Source organism: Channa argus, unplaced genomic scaffold (assembly GCF_033026475.1).
Source record: "Channa argus isolate prfri unplaced genomic scaffold, Channa argus male v1.0 Contig063, whole genome shotgun sequence".
Taxonomy (NCBI): Eukaryota; Metazoa; Chordata; class Actinopteri; order Anabantiformes; family Channidae; genus Channa; species Channa argus.
Window position 1 is genome coordinate 1 of NW_027125282.1, and position 25,051 is coordinate 25,051.

At 45.4% G+C, this 25,051-nt stretch overlaps 20 non-coding genes across 20 annotated transcripts; 6 read left to right on the plus strand and 14 right to left on the minus strand.

Annotated features, from left to right (window-relative positions):
• Window positions 1-329: 329 nt before the first annotated feature.
• Window positions 330-411, minus strand: trnas-gcu (transfer RNA serine (anticodon GCU)). Its single transcript has one exon. It is a non-coding gene; the product is annotated as a tRNA-Ser (tRNA).
• Window positions 412-2,031: 1,620 nt separating this feature from the next.
• On the minus strand, window positions 2,032-2,113 carry trnas-gcu (transfer RNA serine (anticodon GCU)). Its single transcript has one exon. It is a non-coding gene; the product is annotated as a tRNA-Ser (tRNA).
• An 844-nt stretch (window positions 2,114-2,957) lies between these two features.
• On the plus strand, window positions 2,958-3,030 carry trnaa-agc (transfer RNA alanine (anticodon AGC)). The gene has a single exon. It is a non-coding gene; the product is annotated as a tRNA-Ala (tRNA).
• A 703-nt stretch (window positions 3,031-3,733) lies between these two features.
• Window positions 3,734-3,815, minus strand: trnas-gcu (transfer RNA serine (anticodon GCU)). Its single transcript has one exon. It is a non-coding gene; the product is annotated as a tRNA-Ser (tRNA).
• An 844-nt stretch (window positions 3,816-4,659) lies between these two features.
• On the plus strand, window positions 4,660-4,732 carry trnaa-agc (transfer RNA alanine (anticodon AGC)). The gene has a single exon. It is a non-coding gene; the product is annotated as a tRNA-Ala (tRNA).
• Window positions 4,733-5,435: 703 nt separating this feature from the next.
• Window positions 5,436-5,517, minus strand: trnas-gcu (transfer RNA serine (anticodon GCU)). Its single transcript has one exon. It is a non-coding gene; the product is annotated as a tRNA-Ser (tRNA).
• An 844-nt stretch (window positions 5,518-6,361) lies between these two features.
• On the plus strand, window positions 6,362-6,434 carry trnaa-agc (transfer RNA alanine (anticodon AGC)). The gene has a single exon. It is a non-coding gene; the product is annotated as a tRNA-Ala (tRNA).
• A 703-nt stretch (window positions 6,435-7,137) lies between these two features.
• trnas-gcu (transfer RNA serine (anticodon GCU)) lies at window positions 7,138-7,219 on the minus strand. Its single transcript has one exon. It is a non-coding gene; the product is annotated as a tRNA-Ser (tRNA).
• Window positions 7,220-8,996: 1,777 nt separating this feature from the next.
• trnaa-agc (transfer RNA alanine (anticodon AGC)) lies at window positions 8,997-9,069 on the plus strand. The gene has a single exon. It is a non-coding gene; the product is annotated as a tRNA-Ala (tRNA).
• A 681-nt stretch (window positions 9,070-9,750) lies between these two features.
• trnas-gcu (transfer RNA serine (anticodon GCU)) lies at window positions 9,751-9,832 on the minus strand. Its single transcript has one exon. It is a non-coding gene; the product is annotated as a tRNA-Ser (tRNA).
• A 1,918-nt stretch (window positions 9,833-11,750) lies between these two features.
• Window positions 11,751-11,832, minus strand: trnas-gcu (transfer RNA serine (anticodon GCU)). Its single transcript has one exon. It is a non-coding gene; the product is annotated as a tRNA-Ser (tRNA).
• A 1,619-nt stretch (window positions 11,833-13,451) lies between these two features.
• On the minus strand, window positions 13,452-13,533 carry trnas-gcu (transfer RNA serine (anticodon GCU)). Its single transcript has one exon. It is a non-coding gene; the product is annotated as a tRNA-Ser (tRNA).
• Window positions 13,534-14,377: 844 nt separating this feature from the next.
• On the plus strand, window positions 14,378-14,450 carry trnaa-agc (transfer RNA alanine (anticodon AGC)). Its single transcript has one exon. It is a non-coding gene; the product is annotated as a tRNA-Ala (tRNA).
• Window positions 14,451-15,153: 703 nt separating this feature from the next.
• Window positions 15,154-15,235, minus strand: trnas-gcu (transfer RNA serine (anticodon GCU)). The gene has a single exon. It is a non-coding gene; the product is annotated as a tRNA-Ser (tRNA).
• A 1,597-nt stretch (window positions 15,236-16,832) lies between these two features.
• trnas-gcu (transfer RNA serine (anticodon GCU)) lies at window positions 16,833-16,914 on the minus strand. The gene has a single exon. It is a non-coding gene; the product is annotated as a tRNA-Ser (tRNA).
• Window positions 16,915-17,758: 844 nt separating this feature from the next.
• trnaa-agc (transfer RNA alanine (anticodon AGC)) lies at window positions 17,759-17,831 on the plus strand. Its single transcript has one exon. It is a non-coding gene; the product is annotated as a tRNA-Ala (tRNA).
• A 703-nt stretch (window positions 17,832-18,534) lies between these two features.
• trnas-gcu (transfer RNA serine (anticodon GCU)) lies at window positions 18,535-18,616 on the minus strand. Its single transcript has one exon. It is a non-coding gene; the product is annotated as a tRNA-Ser (tRNA).
• Window positions 18,617-20,236: 1,620 nt separating this feature from the next.
• trnas-gcu (transfer RNA serine (anticodon GCU)) lies at window positions 20,237-20,318 on the minus strand. Its single transcript has one exon. It is a non-coding gene; the product is annotated as a tRNA-Ser (tRNA).
• Window positions 20,319-21,938: 1,620 nt separating this feature from the next.
• trnas-gcu (transfer RNA serine (anticodon GCU)) lies at window positions 21,939-22,020 on the minus strand. The gene has a single exon. It is a non-coding gene; the product is annotated as a tRNA-Ser (tRNA).
• A 1,620-nt stretch (window positions 22,021-23,640) lies between these two features.
• On the minus strand, window positions 23,641-23,722 carry trnas-gcu (transfer RNA serine (anticodon GCU)). The gene has a single exon. It is a non-coding gene; the product is annotated as a tRNA-Ser (tRNA).
• Window positions 23,723-25,051: the final 1,329 nt, after the last annotated feature.

Here is a 25,051-nt window from a genome sequence, read left to right on the forward strand (position 1 = left end):
TCTCCACAGGCCTTGTATCTGTGGTGTCCTGTTCACTAGACGACATTAATGTGACACCTGAACCAAATGTTTTGTAGCCCCGGTGGGCAGAGCAGCATGGAATACACACCTTATTATACAGCCTATCTGCAGCCTATCAAGGAAGCTCTTCCAAAGCTGCTTGTCCAGTGAGCTTAATCAGCTGCACTCACATGTCAACAGTCTGATTTCTGTATCAACTGTCACACTCGAGTTCTCTGCACAAAACAGTATTTGGTTTACCATTGGATGTTGTAAGTCCAGCAGAAGGTTTTATCTGTGTTTGTCTAAAAACACTTTAATCTGACATGCGACAAGGATGGGATTCGAACCCACGCGTGCAAAGCACAATGGATTAGCAGTCCATCGCCTTAACCACTCGGCCACCTCGTCAATTAAGCAAGGAAGGGCGACGAGACTTTGATCAGCAAAGACAGACCTACAGGATTTCTATGTCACCTCGCAGGGTTTAATAAGAACACCTAGAATATCTCCTCTCTGAATTTAATATTCAAGTACCTTTGCAAGGGAATTAGCTTAAATGGTAAAGCACTAGCTTTGTATGCAAGAAGTAGTGGGATCAATACCCACATTCTCCAAATGCCTCATGCCTCCCCTGACCTCGTCAAGGTGACGCGCAATCCTTTATCATACAGGCGATGCACTTCTGAGATGGCTTGTGAATATATCTTTAGATGGATACATAGGTTGGAGCTGCCAGGCAGGAGGTCTAGAGGAAGACCAAAGCGGAGATTTATGGATGTAGTAAGGGAGGACATGAAGTTAGTTGGTATGAGTGAAGAGGATGCAGAGGACAGGGTTAGATGGACGCACATGATTCGCTGTGGCGACCCCTGAAAGGGAACAGCCGAAAGGAAAAGAAGAAGCACTTCTGAGATGGCCGACGAATGTCAATCTTGACAGTATTTCCATCCGTGTGTCTACACTCAAGCACAAGAACAGACTGCAGCCTATCAAGGAAGATTGTAGCCAACTCTTCTAAGGCTGCAATTAAACACTTTGGAGATTCTCTTTGGCAAAAAGGTGCACTCCATTAGCACCAAAACCTCATGCCACACCAACTGTTTGTTCCCTCCGACTGCTTCTGGCCTTGTCAACAAGGCCCGTGACTGTCAAGTATTCGGGCTCCACAATCTACAAACACAGAGGACATAAGGGGTGGATATTGAGAGTTTGTCCGGTACGCTGTGAACACAGGGAGGAAAAAAAGCTTGCAGGGGAATTAGCTGAAATGGTAGAGCGCTTGCTTAGCATGCAAGAGGTAGTGGGATCGATGCCCACATTCTCCACAATCGTTTGATTTCCTTTTTCCCATAAATGGATGAAACTGTTAAAAAGTTTCAGCCTCCATATCCCACATGTGCAGATCACAATCAATTAGAATGGGAAATTGCCTGTCAGCAGTACAGCTAAAAAGGCGACCAGTTTGCCGTCTGATCAGCTAAACACATGGCAGCCAGTCAATGCATTTAGGCTTGTACACACAGTCAAAACGTTCTGCTGAAGTTCCAACCGAGTATCAGTGGGGGCGATCAGCCATTTCAGAAATTGCTGATTTCATGGAACTTTTACACACTACCATATTTAGGGTTAACAGAGAATGGTTGGAAAAGAGAACATATCCACTGAGTAGCAGTTTTGTGGGGGACTCTGCCTGCATGTGTCTCTACAGGCCTTGTATCTGTGGTGTCCTGTTCACTAGACGACATTAATGTGACACCTGAACCAAATGTTTTGTAGCCCCGGTGGGCAGAGCAGCATGGAATACACACATTATTATACAGCCTATCTGCAGCCTATCAAGGAAGCTCTTCCAAAGCTGCTTGTCCAGTGAGCTTAATCACCTGCACTCACATGTCAACAGTCTGATTTCTGCATCACCTGTCACACTCGAGTTCTCTGCACAAAACAGTATTTGGTTTACCATTGGATGTTGTAAGTCCAGCAGAAGGTTTTATCTGTGTTTGTCTAAAAACACTTTAATCTGACATGCGACGAGGATGGGATTCGAACCCACGCGTGCAGAGCACAATGGATTAGCAGTCCATCGCCTTAACCACTCGGCCACCTCGTCAATTAAGCAAGGAAGGGCGACGAGACTTTGATCAGCAAAGATAGACCTACAGGATTTCTATGTCACCTCGCAGGGTTTAATAAGAACACCTAGAATATCTCCTCTCTGAATTTAATATTCAAGTACCTTTGCAAGGGAATTAGCTTAAATGGTAAATCACTAGCTTTGTATGCAAGAAGTAGTGGGATCAATACCCACATTCTCCAAATGCCTCATGCCTCCCCTGACCTCGTCAAGGTGACGCGCAATCCTTTATCATACAGGCGATGCACTTCTGAGATGGCTTGTGAATATATCTTTAGATGGATACATAGGTTGGAGCTGCCAGGCAGGAGGTCTAGAGGAAGACCAAAGCGGAGATTTATGGATGTAGTAAGGGAGGACATGAAGTTAGTTGGTATGAGTGAAGAGGATGCAGAGGACAGGGTTAGATGGACGCACATGATTCGCTGTGGCGACCCCTGAAAGGGAACAGCCGAAAGGAAAAGAAGAAGCACTTCTGAGATGGCCGACGAATGTCAATCCTGACAGTATTTCCATCCGTGTGTCTACACTCAAGCACAAGAACAGACTGCAGCCTATCAAGGAAGATTGTAGCCAACTCTTCTAAGGCTGCAATTAAACACTTTGGAGATTCTCTTTGGCAAAAAGGTGCAATCCATTAGCACCAAAACCTCATGCCACACCAACTGTTTGTTCCCTCCGACTGCTTCTGGCCTTGTCAACAAGGCCCGTGACTGTCAAGTATTCGGGCTCCACAATCTACAAACACAGAGGACATAAGGGGTAGATATTGAGAGTTTGTCCGGTACGCTGTGAACACAGGGAGGAAAAAAAGCTTGCAGGGGAATTAGCTCAAATGGTAGAGCGCTTGCTTAGCATGCAAGAGGTAGTGGGATCAATGCCCACATTCTCCACAATCGTTTGATTTCCTTTTTCCCATAAATGGATGAAACTGTTAAAAAGTTTCAGCCTCCATATCCCACATGTGCAGATCACAATCAATTAGAATGGGAAATTGCCTGTCAGCAGTACAGCTAAAAAGGCGACCAGTTTGCCGTCTGATCAGCTAAACACATGGCAGCCAGTCAATGCATTTAGGCTTGTACACACAGTCAAAACGTTCTGCTGAAGTTCCAACCGAGTATCAGTGGGGGCGATCAGCCATTTCAGAAATTGCTGATTTCCTGGAACTTTTACACACTACCATATTTAGGGTTAACAGAGAATGGTTGGAAAAGAGAACATATCCAGTGACTAGCAGTTTTGTGGGGGACTCTGCCTGCATGTTTCTCTACAGGCCTTGTATCTGTGGTGTCCTGTTCACTAGACGACATTAATGTGACACCTGAACCAAATGTTTTGTAGCCCCGGTGGGCAGAGCAGCATGGAATACATACCTTATTATAAAGCCTATCTGCAGCCTATCAAGGAAGCTCTTCCAAAGCTGCTTGTCCAGTGAGCTTAATCACCTGCACTCACATGTCAACAGTCTGATTTCTGCATCAACTGTCACACTCGAGTTCTCTGCACAAAACAGTATTTGGTTTACCATTGGATGTTGTAAGTCCAGCAGAAGGTTTTATCTGTGTTTGTCTAAAAGCACTTTAATCTGACATGCGACGAGGATGGGATTCGAACCCACGCGTGCAGAGCACAATGGATTAGCAGTCCATCGCCTTAACCACTCGGCCACCTCGTCAATTAAGCAAGGAAGGGCGACGAGACTTTGATCAGCAAAGACAGACCTACAGGATTTCTATGTCACCTCGCAGGGTTTAATAAGAACACCTAGAATATCTCCTCTCTGAATTTAATATTCAAGTACCTTTGCAAGGGAATTAGCTTAAATGGTAAATCACTAGCTTTGTATGCAAGAAGTAGTGGGATCAATACCCACATTCTCCAAATGCCTCATGCCTCCCCTGACCTCGTCAAGGTGACGCGCAATCCTTTATCATACAGGCGATGCACTTCTGAGATGGCTTGTGAATATATCTTTAGATGGATACATAGGTTGGAGCTGCCAGGCAGGAGGTCTAGAGGAAGACCAAAGCGGAGATTTATGGATGTAGTAAGGGAGGACATGAAGTTAGTTGGTATGAGTGAAGAGGATGCAGAGGACAGGGTTAGATGGACGCACATGATTCGCTGTGGCGACCCCTGAAAGGGAACAGCCGAAAGGAAAAGAAGAAGCACTTCTGAGATGGCCGACGAATGTCAATCCTGACAGTATTTCCATCCGTGTGTCTACACTCAAGCACAAGAACAGACTGCAGCCTATCAAGGAAGATTGTAGCCAACTCTTCTAAGGCTGCAATTAAACACTTTGGAGATTCTCTTTGGCAAAAAGGTGCAATCCATTAGCACCAAAACCTCATGCCACACCAACTGTTTGTTCCCTCCGACTGCTTCTGGCCTTGTCAACAAGGCCCGTGACTGTCAAGTATTCGGGCTCCACAATCTACAAACACAGAGGACATAAGGGGTAGATATTGAGAGTTTGTCCGGTACGCTGTGAACACAGGGAGGAAAAAAAGCTTGCAGGGGAATTAGCTCAAATGGTAGAGCGCTTGCTTAGCATGCAAGAGGTAGTGGGATCAATGCCCACATTCTCCACAATCGTTTGATTTCCTTTTTCCCATAAATGGATGAAACTGTTAAAAAGTTTCAGCCTCCATATCCCACATGTGCAGATCACAATCAATTAGAATGGGAAATTGCCTGTCAGCAGTACAGCTAAAAAGGCGACCAGTTTGCCGTCTGATCAGCTAAACACATGGCAGCCAGTCAATGCATTTAGGCTTGTACACACAGTCAAAACGTTCTGCTGAAGTTCCAACCGAGTATCAGTGGGGGCAATCAGCCATTTCAGAAATTGCTGATTTCCTGGAACTTTTACACACTACCATATTTAGGGTTAACAGAGAATGGTTGGAAAAGAGAACATATCCAGTGAGTAGCAGTTTTGTGGGGGACTCTGCCTGCATGTTTCTCTACAGGCCTTGTATCTGTGGTGTCCTGTTCACTAGACGACATTAATGTGACACCTTAACCAAATGTTTTGTAGCCCCGGTGGGCAGAGCAGCATGGAATACACACCTTATTATACAGCCTATCTGCAGCCTATCAAGGAAGCTCTTCCAAAGCTGCTTGTCCAGTGAGCTTAATCACCTGCACTCACATGTCAACAGTCTGATTTCTGCATCAACTGTCACACTCGAGTTCTCTGCACAAAACAGTATTTGGTTTACCATTGGATGTTGTAAGTCCAGCAGAAGGTTTTATCTGTGTTTGTCTAAAAACACTTTAATCTGACATGCGACGAGGATGGGATTCGAACCCACGCGTGCAGAGCACAATGGATTAGCAGTCCATCGCCTTAACCACTCGGCCACCTCGTCAATTAAGCAAGGAAGGGCGAAGAGACTTTCATCAGCAAAGACAGACCTACAGGATTTCTAGGTCACCTCGCAGGGTTTAATAAGAACACCTAGAATATCTCCTCTCTGAATTTAATATCCAAGTACCTTTGCAAGGGAATTAGCTTAAATGGTAAAGCACTAGCTTTGTATGCAAGAAGTACTGGGATCAATACGCACATTCTCCAAATGCCTCATGCCTCCCCTGACCTCGTCAAGGTGACGCGCAATCCTTTATCATACAGGCGATGCACTTCTGAGATGGCTTGTGAATATATCTTTAGATGGATACATAGGTTGGAGCTGCCAGGCAGGAGGTCTAGAGGAAGACCAAAGCGGAGATTTATGGATGTAGTAAGGGAGGACATGAAGTTAGTTGGTATGAGTGAAGAGGATGCAGAGGACAGGGTTAGATGGACGCACATGATTCGCTGTGGCGACCCCTGAAAGGGAACAGCCGAAAGGAAAAGAAGAAGCACTTCTGAGATGGCCGACGAATGTCAATCCTGACAGTATTTCCATCCGTGTGTCTACACTCAAGCACAAGAACAGACTGCGGCCTATCAAGGAAGATTGTAGCCAACTCTTCTAAGGCTGCAATTAAACACTTTGGAGATTCTCTTTGGCAAAAAGGTGCAATCCATTAGCACCAAAACCTCATGCCACACCAACTGTTTGTTCCCTCCGACTGCTTCTGGCCTTGTCAACAAGGCCCGTGACTGTCAAGTATTCGGGCTCCACAATCTACAAACACAGAGGACATAAGGGGTAGATATTGAGAGTTTGTCCGGTACGCTGTGAACACAGGGAGGAAAAAAAGCTTGCAGGGGAATTAGCTCAAATGGTAGAGCGCTTGCTTAGCATGCAAGAGGTAGTGGGATCAATGCCCACATTCTCCACAATCGTTTGATTTCCTTTTTCCCATAAATGGATGAAACTGTTAAAAAGTTTCAGCCTCCATATCCCACATGTGCAGATCACAATCAATTAGAATGGGAAATTGCCTGTCAGCAGTACAGCTAAAAAGGCGACCAGTTTGCCGTCTGATCAGCTAAACACATGGCAGCCAGTCAATGCATTTAGGCTTGTACACACAGTCAAAACGTTCTGCTGAAGTTCCAACCGAGTATCAGTGGGGGCAATCAGCCATTTCAGAAATTGCTGATTTCCTGGAACTTTTACACACTACCATATTTAGGGTTAACAGAGAATGGTTGGAAAAGAGAACATATCCAGTGAGTAGCAGTTTTGTGGGGGACTCTGCCTGCATGTTTCTCTACAGGCCTTGTATCTGTGGTGTCCTGTTCACTAGACGACATTAATGTGACACCTTAACCAAATGTTTTGTAGCCCCGGTGGGCAGAGCAGCATGGAATACACACCTTATTATACAGCCTATCTGCAGCCTATCAAGGAAGCTCTTCCAAAGCTGCTTGTCCAGTGAGCTTAATCACCTGCACTCACATGTCAACAGTCTGATTTCTGCATCAACTGTCACACTCGAGTTCTCTGCACAAAACAGTATTTGGTTTACCATTGGATGTTGTAAGTCCAGCAGAAGGTTTTATCTGTGTTTGTCTAATAACACTTTAATCTGACATGCGACGAGGATGGGATTCGAACCCACGCGTGCAGAGCACAATGGATTAGCAGTCCATCGCCTTAACCACTCGGCCACCTCGTCAATTAAGCAAGGAAGGGCGACGAGACTTTCATCAGCAAAGACAGACCTACAAGATTTCTAGGTCACCTCGCAGGGTTTAATAAGAACACCTAGAATATCTCCTCTCTGAATTTAATATCCAAGTACCTTTGCAAGGGAATTAGCTTAAATGGTAAAGCACTAGCTTTGTATGCAAGAAGTACTGGGATCAATACCCACATTCTCCAAATGCCTCATGCCTCCCCTGACCTCGTCAAGGTGACGCGCAATCCTTTATCATACAGGCGATGCACTTCTGAGATGGCTTGTGAATATATCTTTAGATGGATACATAGGTTGGAGCTGCCAGGCAGGAGGTCTAGAGGAAGACCAAAGCGGAGATTTATGGATGTAGTAAGGGAGGACATGAAGTTAGTTGGTATGAGTGAAGAGGATGCAGAGGACAGGGTTAGATGGACGCACATGATTCGCTGTGGCGACCCCTGAAAGGGAACAGCCGAAAGGAAAAGAAGAAGCACTTCTGAGATGGCCGACGAATGTCAATCCTGACAGTATTTCCATCCGTGTGTCTACACTCAAGCACAAGAACAGACTGCGGCCTATCAAGGAAGATTGTAGCCAACTCTTCTAAGGCTGCAATTAAACACTTTGGAGATTCTCTTTGGCAAAAAGGTGCACTCCATTAGCACCAAAACCTCATGCCACACCAACTGTTTGTTCCCTCCGACTGCTTCTGGCCTTGTCAACAAGGCCCGTGACTGTCAAGTATTCGGGCTCCACAATCTACAAACACAGAGGACATAAGGGGTGGATATTGAGAGTTTGTCCGGTACGCTGTGAACACAGGGAGGAAAAAAAGCTTGCAGGGGAATTAGCTCAAATGGTAGAGCGCTTGCTTAGCATGCAAAAGGTAGTGGGATCGATGCCCACATTCTCCACAATCGTTTGATTTCCTTTTTCCCATAAATGGATGAAACTGTTAAAAAGTTTCAGCCTCCATATCCCACATGTGCAGATCACAATCAATTAGAATGGGAAAGTGCCTGTCAGCAGTACAGCTAAAAAGGCGACCAGTTTGCCGTCTCATCAGCTAAACACATGGCAGCCAGTCAATGCATTTAGTTCTGCTGAAGTTCCAACCGAGTATCAGTGGGGGCGATCAGCCATTTCAGAAATTGCTGATTTCATGGAACTTTTACACACTACCATATTTAGGGTTAACAGAGAATGGTTGGAAAAGAGAACATATCCAGTGAGTAGCAGTTTTGTGGCCAAAGACCAAAGACCAAAGCGGACCAAAGACCAAAGCGGAGATTTATGGATGTAGTAAGGGAGGACATGAAGTTAGTTGGTATGAGTGAAGAGGATGCAGAGGACAGGGTTAGATGGAGGCACATGATTCGCTGTGGCGACCCCTGAAAGGGAACAGCCGAAAGGAAAAGAAGAAGCACTTCTGAGATGGCCGACGAATGTCAATCCTGACAGTATTTCCATCCGTGTGTCTACACTCAAGCACAAGAACAGACTGCGGCCTATCAAGGAAGATTGTAGCCAACTCTTCTAAGGCTGCAATTAAACACTTTGGAGATTCTCTTTGGCCAAAAGGTGCACTCCATTAGCACCAAAACCTCATGCCACACCAACTGTTTGTTCCCTCCGACTGCTTCTGGCCTTGTCAACAAGGCCCGTGACTGTCAAGTATTCGGGCTCAAAAATCTACAAACACAGAGGACATAAGGGGTGGATATTGAGAGTTTGTCCGGTACGCTGTGAACACAGGGAGGAAAAAAAGCTTGCAGGGGAATTAGCTCAAATGGTAGAGCGCTTGCTTAGCATGCAAGAGGTAGTGGGATCGATGCCCACATTCTCCACAATCGTTTGATTTCCTTTTTCCCATAAATGGATGAAACTGTTAAAAAGTTTCAGCCTCCATATCCCACATGTGCAGATCACAATCAATTAGAATGGGAAAGTGCCTGTCAGCAGTACAGCTAAAAAGGCGACCAGTTTGCCGTCTCATCACCTAAACATATGGCAGCCAGTCAATGCATTTAGTTCTGCTGAAGTTCCAACCGAGTATCAGTGGGGGCGATCAGCCATTTCAGAAATTGCTGATTTCATGGAACTTTTACACACTACCATATTTAGGGTTAACAGAGAATGGTTGGAAAAGAGAACATATCCACTGAGTAGCAGTTTTGTGGGGGACTCTGCCTGCATGTGTCTCTACAGGCCTTGTATCTGTGGTGTCCTGTTCACTAGACGACATTAATGTGACACCTGAACCAAATGTTTTGTAGCCCCGGTGGGCAGAGCAGCATGGAATACACACCTTATTATACAGCCTATCTGCAGCCTATCAAGGAAGCTCTTCCAAAGCTGCTTGTCCAGTGAGCTTAATCACCTGCACTCACATGTCAACAGTCTGATTTCTGCATCAACTGTCACACTCGAGTTCTCTGCACAAAACAGTATTTGGTTTACCATTGGATGTTGTAAGTCCAGCAGAAGGTTTTATCTGTGTTTGTCTAAAAACACTTTAATCTGACATGCGACGAGGATGGGATTCAAACCCACGCGTGCAGAGCACAATGGATTAGCAGTCCATCGCCTTAACCACTCGGCCACCTCGTCAATTAAGCAAGGAAGGGCGACGAGACTTTCATCAGCAAAGACAGACCTACAGGATTTCTAGGTCACCTTGCAGGGTTTAATAAGAACACCTAGAATGTCTCCTCTCCGAATTTAATATCCAAGTACCTTTGCAAGGGAATTAGCTTAAATGGTAAAGCACTAGCTTTGTATGCAAGAAGTAGTGGAATCAATACCCACATTCTCCAAATGCCTCATGCCTCCCCTGACCTCGTCAAGGTGACGCGCAATCCTTTATCATACAGGCGATGCACTTCTGAGATGGCTTGTGAATATATCTTTAGATGGATACATACGTTGGAGCTGCAAGGCAGGAGGTCTAGAGGAAGACCAAAGCGGAGATTTATGGATGTAGTAAGGGAGGACATGAAGTTAGTTGGTATGAGTGAAGAGGATGCAGAGGACAGGGTTAGATGGAGGCACATGATTCGCTGTGGCGACCCCTGAAAGGGAACAGCCGAAAGGAAAAGAAGAAGCACTTCTGAGATGGCCGACGAATGTCAATCCTGACAGTATTTCCATCCGTGTGTCTACACTCAAGCACAAGAACAGACTGCGGCCTATCAAGGAAGATTGTAGCCAACTCTTCTAAGGCTGCAATTAAACACTTTGGAGATTCTCTTTGGCCAAAAGGTGCACTCCATTAGCACCAAAACCTCATGCCACACCAACTGTTTGTTCCCTCCGACTGCTTCTGGCCTTGTCAACAAGGCCCGTGACTGTCAAGTATTCGGGCTCCACAATCTACAAACACAGAGGACATAAGGGGTGGATATTGAGAGTTTGTCCGGTACGCTGTGAACACAGGGAGGAAAAAAAGCTTGCAGGGGAATTAGCTCAAATGGTAGAGCGCTTGTTTAGCATGCAAGAGGTAGTGGGATCGATGCCCACATTCTCCACAATCGTTTGATTTCCTTTTTCCCATAAATGGATGAAACTGTTAAAAAGTTTCAGCCTCCATATCCCACATGTGCAGATCACAATCAATTAGAATGGGAAATTGCCTGTCAGCAGTACAGCTAAAAAGGCGACCAGTTTGCCGTCTGATCAGCTAAACACATGGCAGCCAGTCAATGCATTTAGGCTTGTACACACAGTCAAAACGTTCTGCTGAAGTTCCAACACAGGGAGGAAAAAAAGCTTGCAGGGGAATTAGCTCAAATGGTAGAGCGCTTGCTTAGCATGCAAAAGGTAGTGGGATCGATGCCCACATTCTCCACAATCGTTTGATTTCCTTTTTCCCATAAATGGATGAAACTGTTAAAAAGTTTCAGCCTCCATATCCCACATGTGCAGATCACAATCAATTAGAATGGGAAAGTGCCTGTCAGCAGTACAGCTAAAAAGGCGACCAGTTTGCCGTCTCATCAGCTAAACACATGGCAGCCAGTCAATGCATTTAGTTCTGCTTAAGTTCCAACCGAGTATCAGTGGGGGCGATCAGCCATTTCAGAAATTGCTGATTTCATGGAACTTTTACACACTACCATATTTAGGGTTAACAGAGAATGGTTGGAAAAGAGAACATATCCACTGAGTAGCAGTTTTGTGGGGGACTCTGCCTGCATGTGTCTCTACAGGCCTTGTATCTGTGGTGTCCTGTTCACTAGACGACATTAATGTGACACCTGAACCAAATGTTTTGTAGCCCCGGTGGGCAGAGCAGCATGGAATACACACCTTATTATACAGCCTATCTGCAGCCTATCAAGGAAGCTCTTCCAAAGCTGCTTGTCCAGTGAGCTTAATCACCTGCACTCACATGTCAACAGTCTGATTTCTGCATCAACTGTCACACTCGAGTTCTCTGCACAAAACAGTATTTGGTTTACCATTGGATGTTGTAAGTCCAGCAGAAGGTTTTATCTGTGTTTGTCTAAAAATACTTTAATCTGACATGCGACGAGGATGGGATTCAAACCCACGCGTGCAGAGCACAATGGATTAGCAGTCCATCGCCTTAACCACTCGGCCACCTCGTCAATTAAGCAAGGAAGGGCGACGAGACTTTGATCAGCAAAGACAGACCTACAGGATTTCTAGGTCACCTCGCAGGGTTTAATAAGAACACCTAGAATATCTCCTCTCTGAATTTAATATCCAAGTACCTTTGCAAGGGAATTAGCTTAAATGGTAAAGCACTAGCTTTGTATGCAAGAAGTACTGGGATCAATACCCACATTCTCCAAATGCCTCATGCCTCCCCTGACCTCGTCAAGGTGACGCGCAATCCTTTATCATACAGGCGATGCACTTCTGAGATGGCTTGTGAATATATCTTTAGATGGATACATAGGTTGGAGCTGCAAGGCAGGAGGTCTAGAGGAAGACCAAAGCGGAGATTTATGGATGTAGTAAGGGAGGACATGAAGTTAGTTGGTATGAGTGAAGAGGATGCAGAGGACAGGGTTAGATGGAGGCACATGATTCGCTGTGGCGACCCCTGAAAGGGAACAGCCGAAAGGAAAAGAAGAAGCACTTCTGAGATGGCCGACGAATGTCAATCCTGACAGTATTTCCATCCGTGTGTCTACACTCAAGCACAAGAACAGACTGCGGCCTATCAAGGAAGATTGTAGCCAACTCTTCTAAGGCTGCAATTAAACACTTTGGAGATTCTCTTTGGCCAAAAGGTGCACTCCATTAGCACCAAAACCTCATGCCACACCAACTGTTTGTTCCCTCCGACTGCTTCTGGCCTTGTCAACAAGGCCCGTGACTGTCAAGTATTCGGGCTCCACAATCTACAAACACAGAGGACATAAGGGGTGGATATTGAGAGTTTGTCCGGTACGCTGTGAACACAGGGAGGAAAAAAGCTTGCAGGGGAATAAGCTCAAATGGTAGAGCGCTTGCTTAGCATGCAAGAGGTAGTGGGATCGATGCCCACATTCTCCACAATCGTTTGATTTCCTTTTTCCCATAAATGGATGAAACTGTTAAAAAGTTTCAGCCTCCATATCCCACATGTGCAGATCACAATCAATTAGAATGGGAAATTGCCTGTCAGCAGTACAGCTAAAAAGGCGACCAGTTTGCCGTCTGATCAGCTAAACACATGGCAGCCAGTCAATGCATTTAGGCTTGTACACACAGTCAAAACGTTCTGCTGAAGTTCCAACCGAGTATCAGTGGGGGCGATCAGCCATTTCAGAAATTGCTGATTTCATGGAACTTTTACACACTACCATATTTAGGGTTAACAGAGAATGGTTGGAAAAGAGAACATATCCACTGAGTAGCAGTTTTGTGGGGGACTCTGCCTGCATGTGTCTCTACAGGCCTTGTATCTGTGGTGTCCTGTTCACTAGACGACATTAATGTGACACCTGAACCAAATGTTTTGTAGCCCCGGTGGGCAGAGCAGCATGGAATACACACCTTATTACACAGCCTATCTGCAGCCTATCAAGGAAGCTCTTCCAAAGCTGCTTGTCCAGTGAGCTTAATCACCTGCACTCACATGTCAACAGTCTGATTTCTGCATCAACTGTCACACTCGAGTTCTCTGCACAAAACAGTATTTGGTTTACCATTGGATGTTGTAAGTCCAGCAGAAGGTTTTATCTGTGTTTGTCTAAAAACACTTTAATCTGACATGCGACGAGGATGGGATTCGAACCCACGCGTGCAGAGCACAATGGATTAGCAGTCCATCGCCTTAACCACTCGGCCACCTCGTCAATTAAGCAAGGAAGGGCGACGAGACTTTGATCAGCAAAGACAGACCTACAGGATTTCTATGTCACCTCGCAGGGTTTAATAAGAACACCTAGAATATCTCCTCTCTGAATTTAATATTCAAGTACCTTTGCAAGGGAATTAGCTTAAATGGTAAATCACTAGCTTTGTATGCAAGAAGTAGTGGGATCAATACCCACATTCTCCAAATGCCTCATGCCTCCCCTGACCTCGTCAAGGTGACGCGCAATCCTTTATCATACAGGCGATGCACTTCTGAGATGGCTTGTGAATATATCTTTAGATGGATACATAGGTTGGAGCTGCCAGGCAGGAGGTCTAGAGGAAGACCAAAGCGGAGATTTATGGATGTAGTAAGGGAGGACATGAAGTTAGTTGGTATGAGTGAAGAGGATGCAGAGGACAGGGTTAGATGGACGCACATGATTCGCTGTGGCGACCCCTGAAAGGGAACAGCCGAAAGGAAAAGAAGAAGCACTTCTGAGATGGCCGACGAATGTCAATCCTGACAGTATTTCCATCCGTGTGTCTACACTCAAGCACAAGAACAGACTGCAGCCTATCAAGGAAGATTGTAGCCAACTCTTCTAAGGCTGCAATTAAACACTTTGGAGATTCTCTTTGGCAAAAAGGTGCAATCCATTAGCACCAAAACCTCATGCCACACCAACTGTTTGTTCCCTCCGACTGCTTCTGGCCTTGTCAACAAGGCCCGTGACTGTCAAGTATTCGGGCTCCACAATCTACAAACACAGAGGACATAAGGGGTAGATATTGAGAGTTTGTCCGGTACGCTGTGAACACAGGGAGGAAAAAAAGCTTGCAGGGGAATTAGCTCAAATGGTAGAGCGCTTGCTTAGCATGCAAGAGGTAGTGGGATCAATGCCCACATTCTCCACAATCGTTTGATTTCCTTTTTCCCATAAATGGATGAAACTGTTAAAAAGTTTCAGCCTCCATATCCCACATGTGCAGATCACAATCAATTAGAATGGGAAATTGCCTGTCAGCAGTACAGCTAAAAAGGCGACCAGTTTGCCGTCTGATCAGCTAAACACATGGCAGCCAGTCAATGCATTTAGGCTTGTACACACAGTCAAAACGTTCTGCTGAAGTTCCAACCGAGTATCAGTGGGGGCAATCAGCCATTTCAGAAATTGCTGATTTCATGGAACTTTTACACACTACCATATTTAGGGTTAACAGAGAATGGTTGGAAAAGAGAACATATCCAGTGAGTAGCAGTTTTGTGGGGGACTCTGCCTGCATGTTTCTCTACAGGCCTTGTATCTGTGGTGTCCTGTTCACTAGACGACATTAATGTGACACCAGAACCAAATGTTTTGTAGCCCCGGTGGGCAGAGCAGCATGGAATACACACCTTATTATACAGCCTATCTGCAGCCTATCAAGGAAGCTCTTCCAAAGCTGCTTGTCCAGTGAGCTTAATCACCTGCACTCACATGTCAACAGTCTGATTTCTGCATCAACTGTCACACTCGAGTTCTCTGCACAAAACAGTATTTGGTTTACCATTGGATGTTGTAAGTCCAGCAGAAGGTTTTATCTGTGTTTGTCTAAAAACACTTTAATCTGACATGCGACGAGGATGGGATTCGAACCCACGCGTGCAGAGCACAATGGATTAGCAGTCCATCGCCTTAACCACTCGGCCACCTCGTCAATTAAGCAAGGAAGGGCGACGAGACTTTGATCATGAAGACAGACCTAAAGGATTTCTAGGTCACCTCGCAGGGTTTAATAAGAACACCTAGAATATCTCCTCTCTAAATTTAATATTCAAGTACCTTTGCAAGGGAATTAGCTTAAATGGTAAATCACTAGCTTTGTATGCAAGAAGTAGTGGGATCAATACCCACATTCTCCAAATGCCTCATGCCTCCCCTGACCTCGTCAAGGTGACGCGCAATCCTTTATCATACAGGCGATGCACTTCTTAGATGGCTTGTGAATATATCTTTAGATGGATACATAGGTTGGAGCTGCAAGGCAGGAGGTCTAGAGGAAGACCAAAGCGGAGATTTATGGATGTAGTAAGGGAGGACATGAAGTTAGTTGGTATGAGTGAAGAGGATGCAGAGGACAGGGTTAGATGGAGGCACATGATTCGCTGTGGCGACCCCTGAAAGGGAACAGCCGAAAGGAAAAGAAGAAGCACTTTTGAGATGGCCGACGAATGTCAATCCTGACAGTATTTCCATCCGTGTGTCTACACTCAAGCACAAGAACAGACTGCGGCCTATCAAGGAAGATTGTAGCCAACTCTTCTAAGGCTGCAATTAAACACTTTGGAGATTCTCTTTGGCAAAAAGGTGCACTCCATTAGCACCAAAACCTCATGCCACACCAACTGTTTGTTCCCTCCGACTGCTTCTGGCCTTGTCAACAAGGCCCGTGACTGTCAAGTATTCGGGCTCCACAATCTACAAACACAGAGGACATAAGGGGTGGATATTGAGAGTTTGTCCGGTACGCTGTGAACACAGGGAGGAAAAAAAGCTTGCAGGGGAATTAGCTCAAATGGTAGAGCGCTTGCTTAGCATGCAAAAGGTAGTGGGATCGATGCCCACATTCTCCACAATCGTTTGATTTCCTTTTTCCCATAAATGGATGAAACTGTTAAAAAGTTTCAGCCTCCATATCCCACATGTGCAGATCACAATCAATTAGAATGGGAAAGTGCCTGTCAGCAGTACAGCTAAAAAGGCGACCAGTTTGCCGTCTCATCAGCTAAACACATGGCAGCCAGTCAATGCATTTAGTTCTGCTGAAGTTCCAACCGAGTATCAGTGGGGGCGATCAGCCATTTCAGAAATTGCTGATTTCATGGAACTTTTACACACTACCATATTTAGGGTTAACAGAGAATGGTTGGAAAAGAGAACATATCCACTGAGTAGCAGTTTTGTGGGGGACTCTGCCTGCATGTGTCTCTACAGGCCTTGTATCTGTGGTGTCCTGTTCACTAGACGACATTAATGTGACACCTGAACCAAATGTTTTGTAGCCCCGGTGGGCAGAGCAGCATGGAATACACACCTTATTATACAGCCTATCTGCAGCCTATCAAGGAAGCTCTTCCAAAGCTGCTTGTCCAGTGAGCTTAATCACCTACACTCACATGTCAACAGTCTGATTTCTGCATCAACTGTCACACTCGAGTTCTCTGCACAAAACAGTATTTGGTTTACCATTGGATGTTGTAAGTCCAGCAGAAGGTTTTATCTGTGTTTGTCTAAAAACACTTTAATCTGACATGCGACGAGGATGGGATTCAAACCCACGCGTGCAGAGCACAATGGATTAGCAGTCCATCGCCTTAACCACTCGGCCACCTCGTCAATTAAGCAAGGAAGGGCGACGAGACTTTGATCAGCAAAGACAGACCTACAGGATTTCTAGGTCACCTCGCAGGGTTTAATAAGAACACCTAGAATATCTCCTCTCTGAATTTAATATCCAAGTACCTTTGCAAGGGAATTAGCTTAAATGGTAAAGCACTAGCTTTGTATGCAAGAAGTACTGGGATCAATACCCACATTCTCCAAATGCCTCATGCCTCCCCTGACCTCGTCAAGGTGACGCGCAATCCTTTATCATACAGGCGATGCACTTCTGAGATGGCTTGTGAATATATCTTTAGATGGATACATAGGTTGGAGCTGCAAGGCAGGAGGTCTAGAGGAAGACCAAAGCGGAGATTTATGGATGTAGTAAGGGAGGACATGAAGTTAGTTGGTATGAGTGAAGAGGATGCAGAGGACAGGGTTAGATGGAGGCACATGATTCGCTGTGGCGACCCCTGAAAGGGAACAGCCGAAAGGAAAAGAAGAAGCACTTCTGAGATGGCCGACGAATGTCAATCCTGACAGTATTTCCATCCGTGTGTCTACACTCAAGCACAAGAACAGACTGCGGCCTATCAAGGAAGATTGTAGCCAACTCTTCTAAGGCTGCAATTAAACACTTTGGAGATTCTCTTTGGCCAAAAGGTGCACTCCATTAGCACCAAAACCTCATGCCACACCAACTGTTTGTTCCCTCCGACTGCTTCTGGCCTTGTCAACAAGGCCCGTGACTGTCAAGTATTCGGGCTCCACAATCTACAAACACAGAGGACATAAGGGGTGGATATTGAGAGTTTGTCCGGTACGCTGTGAACACAGGGAGGAAAAAAAGCTTGCAGGGGAATTAGCTCAAATGGTAGAGCGCTTGCTTAGCATGCAAGAGGTAGTGGGATCGATGCCCACATTCTCCACAATCGTTTGATTTCCTTTTTCCCATAAATGGATGAAACTGTTAAAAAGTTTCAGCCTCCATATCCCACATGTGCAGATCACAATCAATTAGAATGGGAAATTGCCTGTCAGCAGTACAGCTAAAAAGGCGACCAGTTTGCCGTCTGATCAGCTAAACACATGGCAGCCAGTCAATGCATTTAGGCTTGTACACACAGTCAAAACGTTCTGCTGAAGTTCCAACCGAGTATCAGTGGGGGCGATCAGCCATTTCAGAAATTGCTGATTTCATGGAACTTTTACACACTACCATATTTAGGGTTAACAGAGAATGGTTGGAAAAGAGAACATATCCACTGAGTAGCAGTTTTGTGGGGGACTCTGCCTGCATGTGTCTCTACAGGCCTTGTATCTGTGGTGTCCTGTTCACTAGACGACATTAATGTGACACCTGAACCAAATGTTTTGTAGCCCCGGTGGGCAGAGCAGCATGGAATACACACCTTATTATACAGCCTATCTGCAGCCTATCAAGGAAGCTCTTCCAAAGCTGCTTGTCCAGTGAGCTTAATCACCTGCACTCACATGTCAACAGTCTGATTTCTGCATCAACTGTCACACTCGAGTTCTCTGCACAAAACAGTATTTGGTTTACCATTGGATGTTGTAAGTCCAGCAGAAGGTTTTATCTGTGTTTGTCTAAAAACACTTTAATCTGACATGCGACGAGGATGGGATTCGAACCCATGCGTGCAGAGCACAATGGATTAGCAGTCCATCGCCTTAACCACTCGGCCACCTCGTCAATTAAGCAAGGAAGGGCGACGAGACTTTGATCAGCAAAGACAGACCTACAGGATTTCTATGTCACCTCGCAGGGTTTAATAAGAACACCTAGAATATCTCCTCTCTGAATTTAATATTCAAGTACCTTTGCAAGGGAATTAGCTTAAATGGTAAATCACTAGCTTTGTATGCAAGAAGTAGTGGGATCAATACCCACATTCTCCAAATGCCTCATGCCTCCCCTGACCTCGTCAAGGTGACGCGCAATCCTTTATCATACAGGCGATGCACTTCTGAGATGGCTTGTGAATATATCTTTAGATGGATACATAGGTTGGAGCTGCCAGGCAGGAGGTCTAGAGGAAGACCAAAGCGGAGATTTATGGATGTAGTAAGGGAGGACATGAAGTTAGTTGGTATGAGTGAAGAGGATGCAGAGGACAGGGTTAGATGGACGCACATGATTCGCTGTGGCGACCCCTGAAAGGGAACAGCCGAAAGGAAAAGAAGAAGCACTTCTGAGATGGCCGACGAATGTCAATCCTGACAGTATTTCCATCCGTGTGTCTACACTCAAGCACAAGAACAGACTGCAGCCTATCAAGGAAGATTGTAGCCAACTCTTCTAAGGCTGCAATTAAACACTTTGGAGATTCTCTTTGGCAAAAAGGTGCAATCCATTAGCACCAAATCCTCATGCCACACCAACTGTTTGTTCCCTCCGACTGCTTCTGGCCTTGTCAACAAGGCCCGTGACTGTCAAGTATTCGGGCTCCACAATCTACAAACACAGAGGACATAAGGGGTAGATATTGAGAGTTTGTCCGGTACGCTGTGAACACAGGGAGGAAAAAAAGCTTGCAGGGGAATTAGCTGAAATGGTAGAGCGCTTGCTTAGCATGCAAGAGGTAGTGGGATCAATGCCCACATTCTCCACAATCGTTTGATTTCCTTTTTCCCATAAATGGATGAAACTGTTAAAAAGTTTCAGCCTCCATATCCCACATGTGCAGATCACAATCAATTAGAATGGGAAATTGCCTGTCAGCAGTACAGCTAAAAAGGCGACCAGTTTGCCGTCTGATCAGCTAAACACATGGCAGCCAGTCAATGCATTTAGGCTTGTACACACAGTCAAAACGTTCTGCTGAAGTTCCAACCGAGTATCAGTGGGGGCAATCAGCCATTTCAGAAATTGCTGATTTCCTGGAACTTTTACACACTACCATATTTAGGGTTAACAGAGAATGGTTGGAAAAGAGAACATATCCAGTGACTAGCAGTTTTGTGGGGGACTCTGCCTGCATGTTTCTCTACAGGCCTTGTATCTGTGGTGTCCTGTTCACTAGACGACATTAATGTGACACCTGAACCAAATGTTTTGTAGCCCCAGTGGGCAGAGCAGCATGGAATACATACCTTATTATACAGCCTATCTGCAGCCTATCAAGGAAGCTCTTCCAAAGCTGCTTGTCCAGTGAGCTTAATCACCTGCACTCACATGTCAACAGTCTGATTTCTGCATCAACTGTCACACTCGAGTTCTCTGCACAAAACAGTATTTGGTTTACCATTGGATGTTGTAAGTCCAGCAGAAGGTTTTATCTGTGTTTGTCTAAAAGCACTTTAATCTGACATGCGACGAGGATGGGATTCGAACCCACGCGTGCAGAGCACAATGGATTAGCAGTCCATCACCTTAACCACTCGGCCACCTCGTCAATTAAGCAAGGAAGGGCGACGAGACTTTGATCAGCAAAGACAGACCTACAGGATTTCTATGTCACCTCGCAGGGTTTAATAAGAACACCTAGAATATCTCCTCTCTGAATTTAATATTCAAGTACCTTTGCAAGGGAATTAGCTTAAATGGTAAATCACTAGCTTTGTATGCAAGAAGTAGTGGGATCAATACCCACATTCTCCAAATGCCTCATGCCTCCCCTGACCTCTTCAAGGTGACGCGCAATCCTTTATCATACAGGCGATGCACTTCTGAGATGGCTTGTGAATATATCTTTAGATGGATACATAGGTTGGAGCTGCCAGGCAGGAGGTCTAGAGGAAGACCAAAGCGGAGATTTATGGATGTAGTAAGGGAGGACATGAAGTTAGTTGGTATGAGTGAAGAGGATGCAGAGGACAGGGTTAGATGGACGCACATGATTCGCTGTGGCGACCCCTGAAAGGGAACAGCCGAAAGGAAAAGAAGAAGCACTTCTGAGATGGCCGACGAATGTCAATCCTGACAGTATTTCCATCCGTGTGTCTACACTCAAGCACAAGAACAGACTGCAGCCTATCAAGGAAGATTGTAGCCAACTCTTCTAAGGCTGCAATTAAACACTTTGGAGATTCTCTTTGGCAAAAAGGTGCAATCCATTAGCACCAAAACCTCATGCCACACCAACTGTTTGTTCCCTCCGACTGCTTCTGGCCTTGTCAACAAGGCCCGTGACTGTCAAGTATTCGGGCTCCACAATCTACAAACACAGAGGACATAAGGGGTAGATATTGAGAGTTTGTCCGGTACGCTGTGAACACAGGGAGGAAAAAAAGCTTGCAGGGGAATTAGCTGAAATGGTAGAGCGCTTGCTTAGCATGCAAGAGGTAGTGGGATCAATGCCCACATTCTCCACAATCGTTTGATTTCCTTTTTCCCATAAATGGATGAAACTGTTAAAAAGTTTCAGCCTCCATATCCCACATGTGCAGATCACAATCAATTAGAATGGGAAATTGCCTGTCAGCAGTACAGCTAAAAAGGCGACCAGTTTGCCGTCTGATCAGCTAAACACATGGCAGCCAGTCAATGCATTTAGGCTTGTACACACAGTCAAAACGTTCTGCTGAAGTTCCAACCGAGTATCAGTGGGGGCAATCAGCCATTTCAGAAATTGCTGATTTCCTGGAACTTTTACACACTACCATATTTAGGGTTAACAGAGAATGGTTGGAAAAGAGAACATATCCAGTGAGTAGCAGTTTTGTGGGGGACTCTGCCTGCATGTTTCTCTACAGGCCTTGTATCTGTGGTGTCCTGTTCACTAGACGACATTAATGTGACACCTTAACCAAATGTTTTGTAGCCCCGGTGGGCAAAGCAGCATGGAATACACACCTTATTATACAGCCTATCTGCAGCCTATCAAGGAAGCTCTTCCAAAGCTGCTTGTCCAGTGAGCTTAATCACCTGCACTCACATGTCAACAGTCTGATTTCTGCATCAACTGTCACACTCGAGTTCTCTGCACAAAACAGTATTTGGTTTACCATTGGATGTTGTAAGTCCAGCAGAAGGTTTTATCTGTGTTTGTCTAAAAACACTTTAATCTGACATGCGACGAGGATGGGATTCGAACCCACGCGTGCAGAGCACAACGGATTAGCAGTCCATCGCCTTAACCGCTCGGCCACCTCGTCAATTAAGCAAGGTAGGGCGACGAGACTTTGATCAGCAAAGACAGACCTAAAGGATTTCTAGGTCACCTCGCAGGGTTTATTAAGAACACCTAGAATATCTCCTCTCTGAATTTAATATCCAAGTACCTTTGCAAGGGAATTAGCTTAAATGGTAAAGCCCTAGCTTTGTATGCAAGAAGTAGTGGGATCAATACACACATTCTCCAAATGCCTCATGCCTCCCCTGACCTCGTCAAGGTGACGCGCAATCCTTTATCATACAGGCGATGCACATCTGAGATGGCTTGTGATTATATCTTTAGATGGATACATAGGTTGGAGCTGCCAGGCAGGAGGTCTAGAGGAAGACCAAAGCGGAGATTTATGGATGTAGTAAGGGAGGACATGAAGTTAGTTGGTATGAGTGAAGAGGATGCAGAGGACAGGGTTAGATGGAGGCACATGATTCGCTGTGGCGACCCCTGAAAGGGAACAGCCGAAAGGAAAAGAAGAAGCACTTCTGAGATGGCCGACGAATGTCAATCCTGACAGTATTTCCATCCGTGTGTCTACACTCAAGCACAAGAACAGACTGCGGCCTATCAAGGAAGATTGTAGCCAACTCTTCTAAGGCTGCAATTAAACACTTTGGAGATTCTCTTTGGCCAAAAGGTGCACTCCATTAGCACCAAAACCTCATGCCACACCAACTGTTTGTTCCCTCCGACTGCTTCTGGCCTTGTCAACAAGGCCCGTGACTGTCAAGTATTCGGGCTCCACAATCTACAAACACAGAGGACATAAGGGGTGGATATTGAGAGTTTGTCCGGTACGCTGTGAACACAGGGAGGAAAAAAAGCTTGCAGGGGAATTAGCTCAAATGGTAGAGCGCTTGCTTAGCATGCAAGAGGTAGTGGGATCTATGCCCACATTCTCCACAATCCTTTGATTTCCTTTTTCCCATAAATGGATGAAACTGTTAAAAAGTTTCAGCCTCCATATCCCACATGTGCAGATCACAATCAATTAGAACGGGAAATTGTTTGTCAGCAGTACAGCTAAAAAGGCGACCAGTTTGCCGTCTGATCAGCTAAACACATGGCAGCCAGTCAATGCATTTAGGCTTGTACACACAGTCAAAACGTTCTGCTGAAGTTCCAACCGAGTATCAGTGGGGGCGATCAGCCATTTCAGAAATTGCTGATTTCATGGAACTTTTACACACTACCATATTTAGGTTTAACAGAGAATGGTTGGAAAAGAGAACATATCCAGTGAGTAGCAGTTTTGTGGGGGACTCTGCCTGCATGTGTCTCTACAGGCCTTGTATCTGTGGTGTCCTGTTCACTAGACGACATTAATGTGACACCTGAACCAAATGTTTTGTAGCCCCGGTGGGCAGAGCAGCATGGAATACATACCTTATTATACAGCCTATCCGCAGCCTATCAAGGAAGCTCTTCCAAAGCTGCTTGTCCAGTGAGCTTAATCACCTGCACTCACATGTCAACAGTCTGATTTCTGCATCAACTGTCACACTCGAGTTCTCTGCACAAAACAGTATTTGGTTTACCATTGGATGTTGTAAGTCCAGCAGAAGGTTTTATCTGTGTTTGTCTAAAAACACTTTAATCTGACATGCGACGAGGATGGGATTCGAACCCACGCGTGCAGAGCACAATGGATTAGCAGTCCATCGCCTTAACCACTCGGCCACCTCGTCAATTAAGCAAGGAAGGGCGACGAGACTTTGATCAGCAAAGACAGACCTACAGGATTTCTAGGTCACCTCGCAGGGTTTAATAAGAACACCTAGAATATCTCCTCTCTGAATTTAATATCCAAGTACCTTTGCAAGGGAATTAGCTTAAATGGTAAAGCACTAGCTTTGTATGCAAGAAGTACTGGGATCAATACCCACATTCTCCAAATGCCTCATGCCTCCCCTGACCTCGTCAAGGTGACGCGCAATCCTTTATCATACAGGCGATGCACTTCTGAGATGGCTTGTGAATATATCTTTAGATGGATACATAGGTTGGAGCTGCAGGGCAGGAGGTCTAGAGGAAGACCAAAGCGGAGATTTATGGATGTAGTAAGGGAGGACATGAAGTTAGTTGGTATGAGTGAAGAGGATGCAGAGGACAGGGTTAGATGGAGGCACATGATTCGCTGTGGCGACCCCTGAAAGGGAACAGCCGAAAGGAAAAGAAGAAGCACTTCTGAGATGGCCGACGAATGTCAATCCTGACAGTATTTCCATCCGTGTGTCTACACTCAAGCACAAGAACAGACTGCGGCCTATCAAGGAAGATTGTAGCCAACTCTTCTAAGGCTGCAATTAAACACTTTGGAGATTCTCTTTGGCAAAAAGGTGCACTCCATTAGCACCAAAACCTCATGCCACACCAACTGTTTGTTCCCTCCGACTGCTTCTGGCCTTGTCAACAAGGCCCGTGACTGTCAAGTATTCGGGCTCCACAATCTACAAACACAGAGGACATAAGGGGTGGATATTGAGAGCTTGTCCGGTACGCTGTGAACACAGGGAGGAAAAAAAGCTTGCAGGGGAATTAGCTCAAATGGTAGAGTGCTTGCTTAGCATGCAAGAGGTAGTGGGATCGATGGCCACATTCTCCACAATCGTTTGATTTCCTTTTTCCCATAAATGGATGAAACTGTTAAAAAGTTTCAGCCTCCTTATTCCACATGTGCAGATCACAATCAATTAGAATGGGAAATTGCCTGTCAGCAGTACAGCTAAAAAGGCGACCAGTTTGCCGTCTGATCAGCTAAACACATGGCAGCCAGTCAATGCATTTAGGCTTGTACACACAGTCAAAACGTTCTGCTGAAGTTCCAACCGAGAATCAGTGGGGGCGATCAGCCATTTCAGAAATTGCTGATTTCCTGGAACTTTTACACACTACCATATTTAGGGTTAACAGAGAATGGTTGGAAAAGAGAACATATCCAGTGAGTAGCAGTTTTGTGGGGGACTCTGCCTGCATGTGTCTCTACAGGCCTTGTATCTGTGGTGTCCTGTTCACTA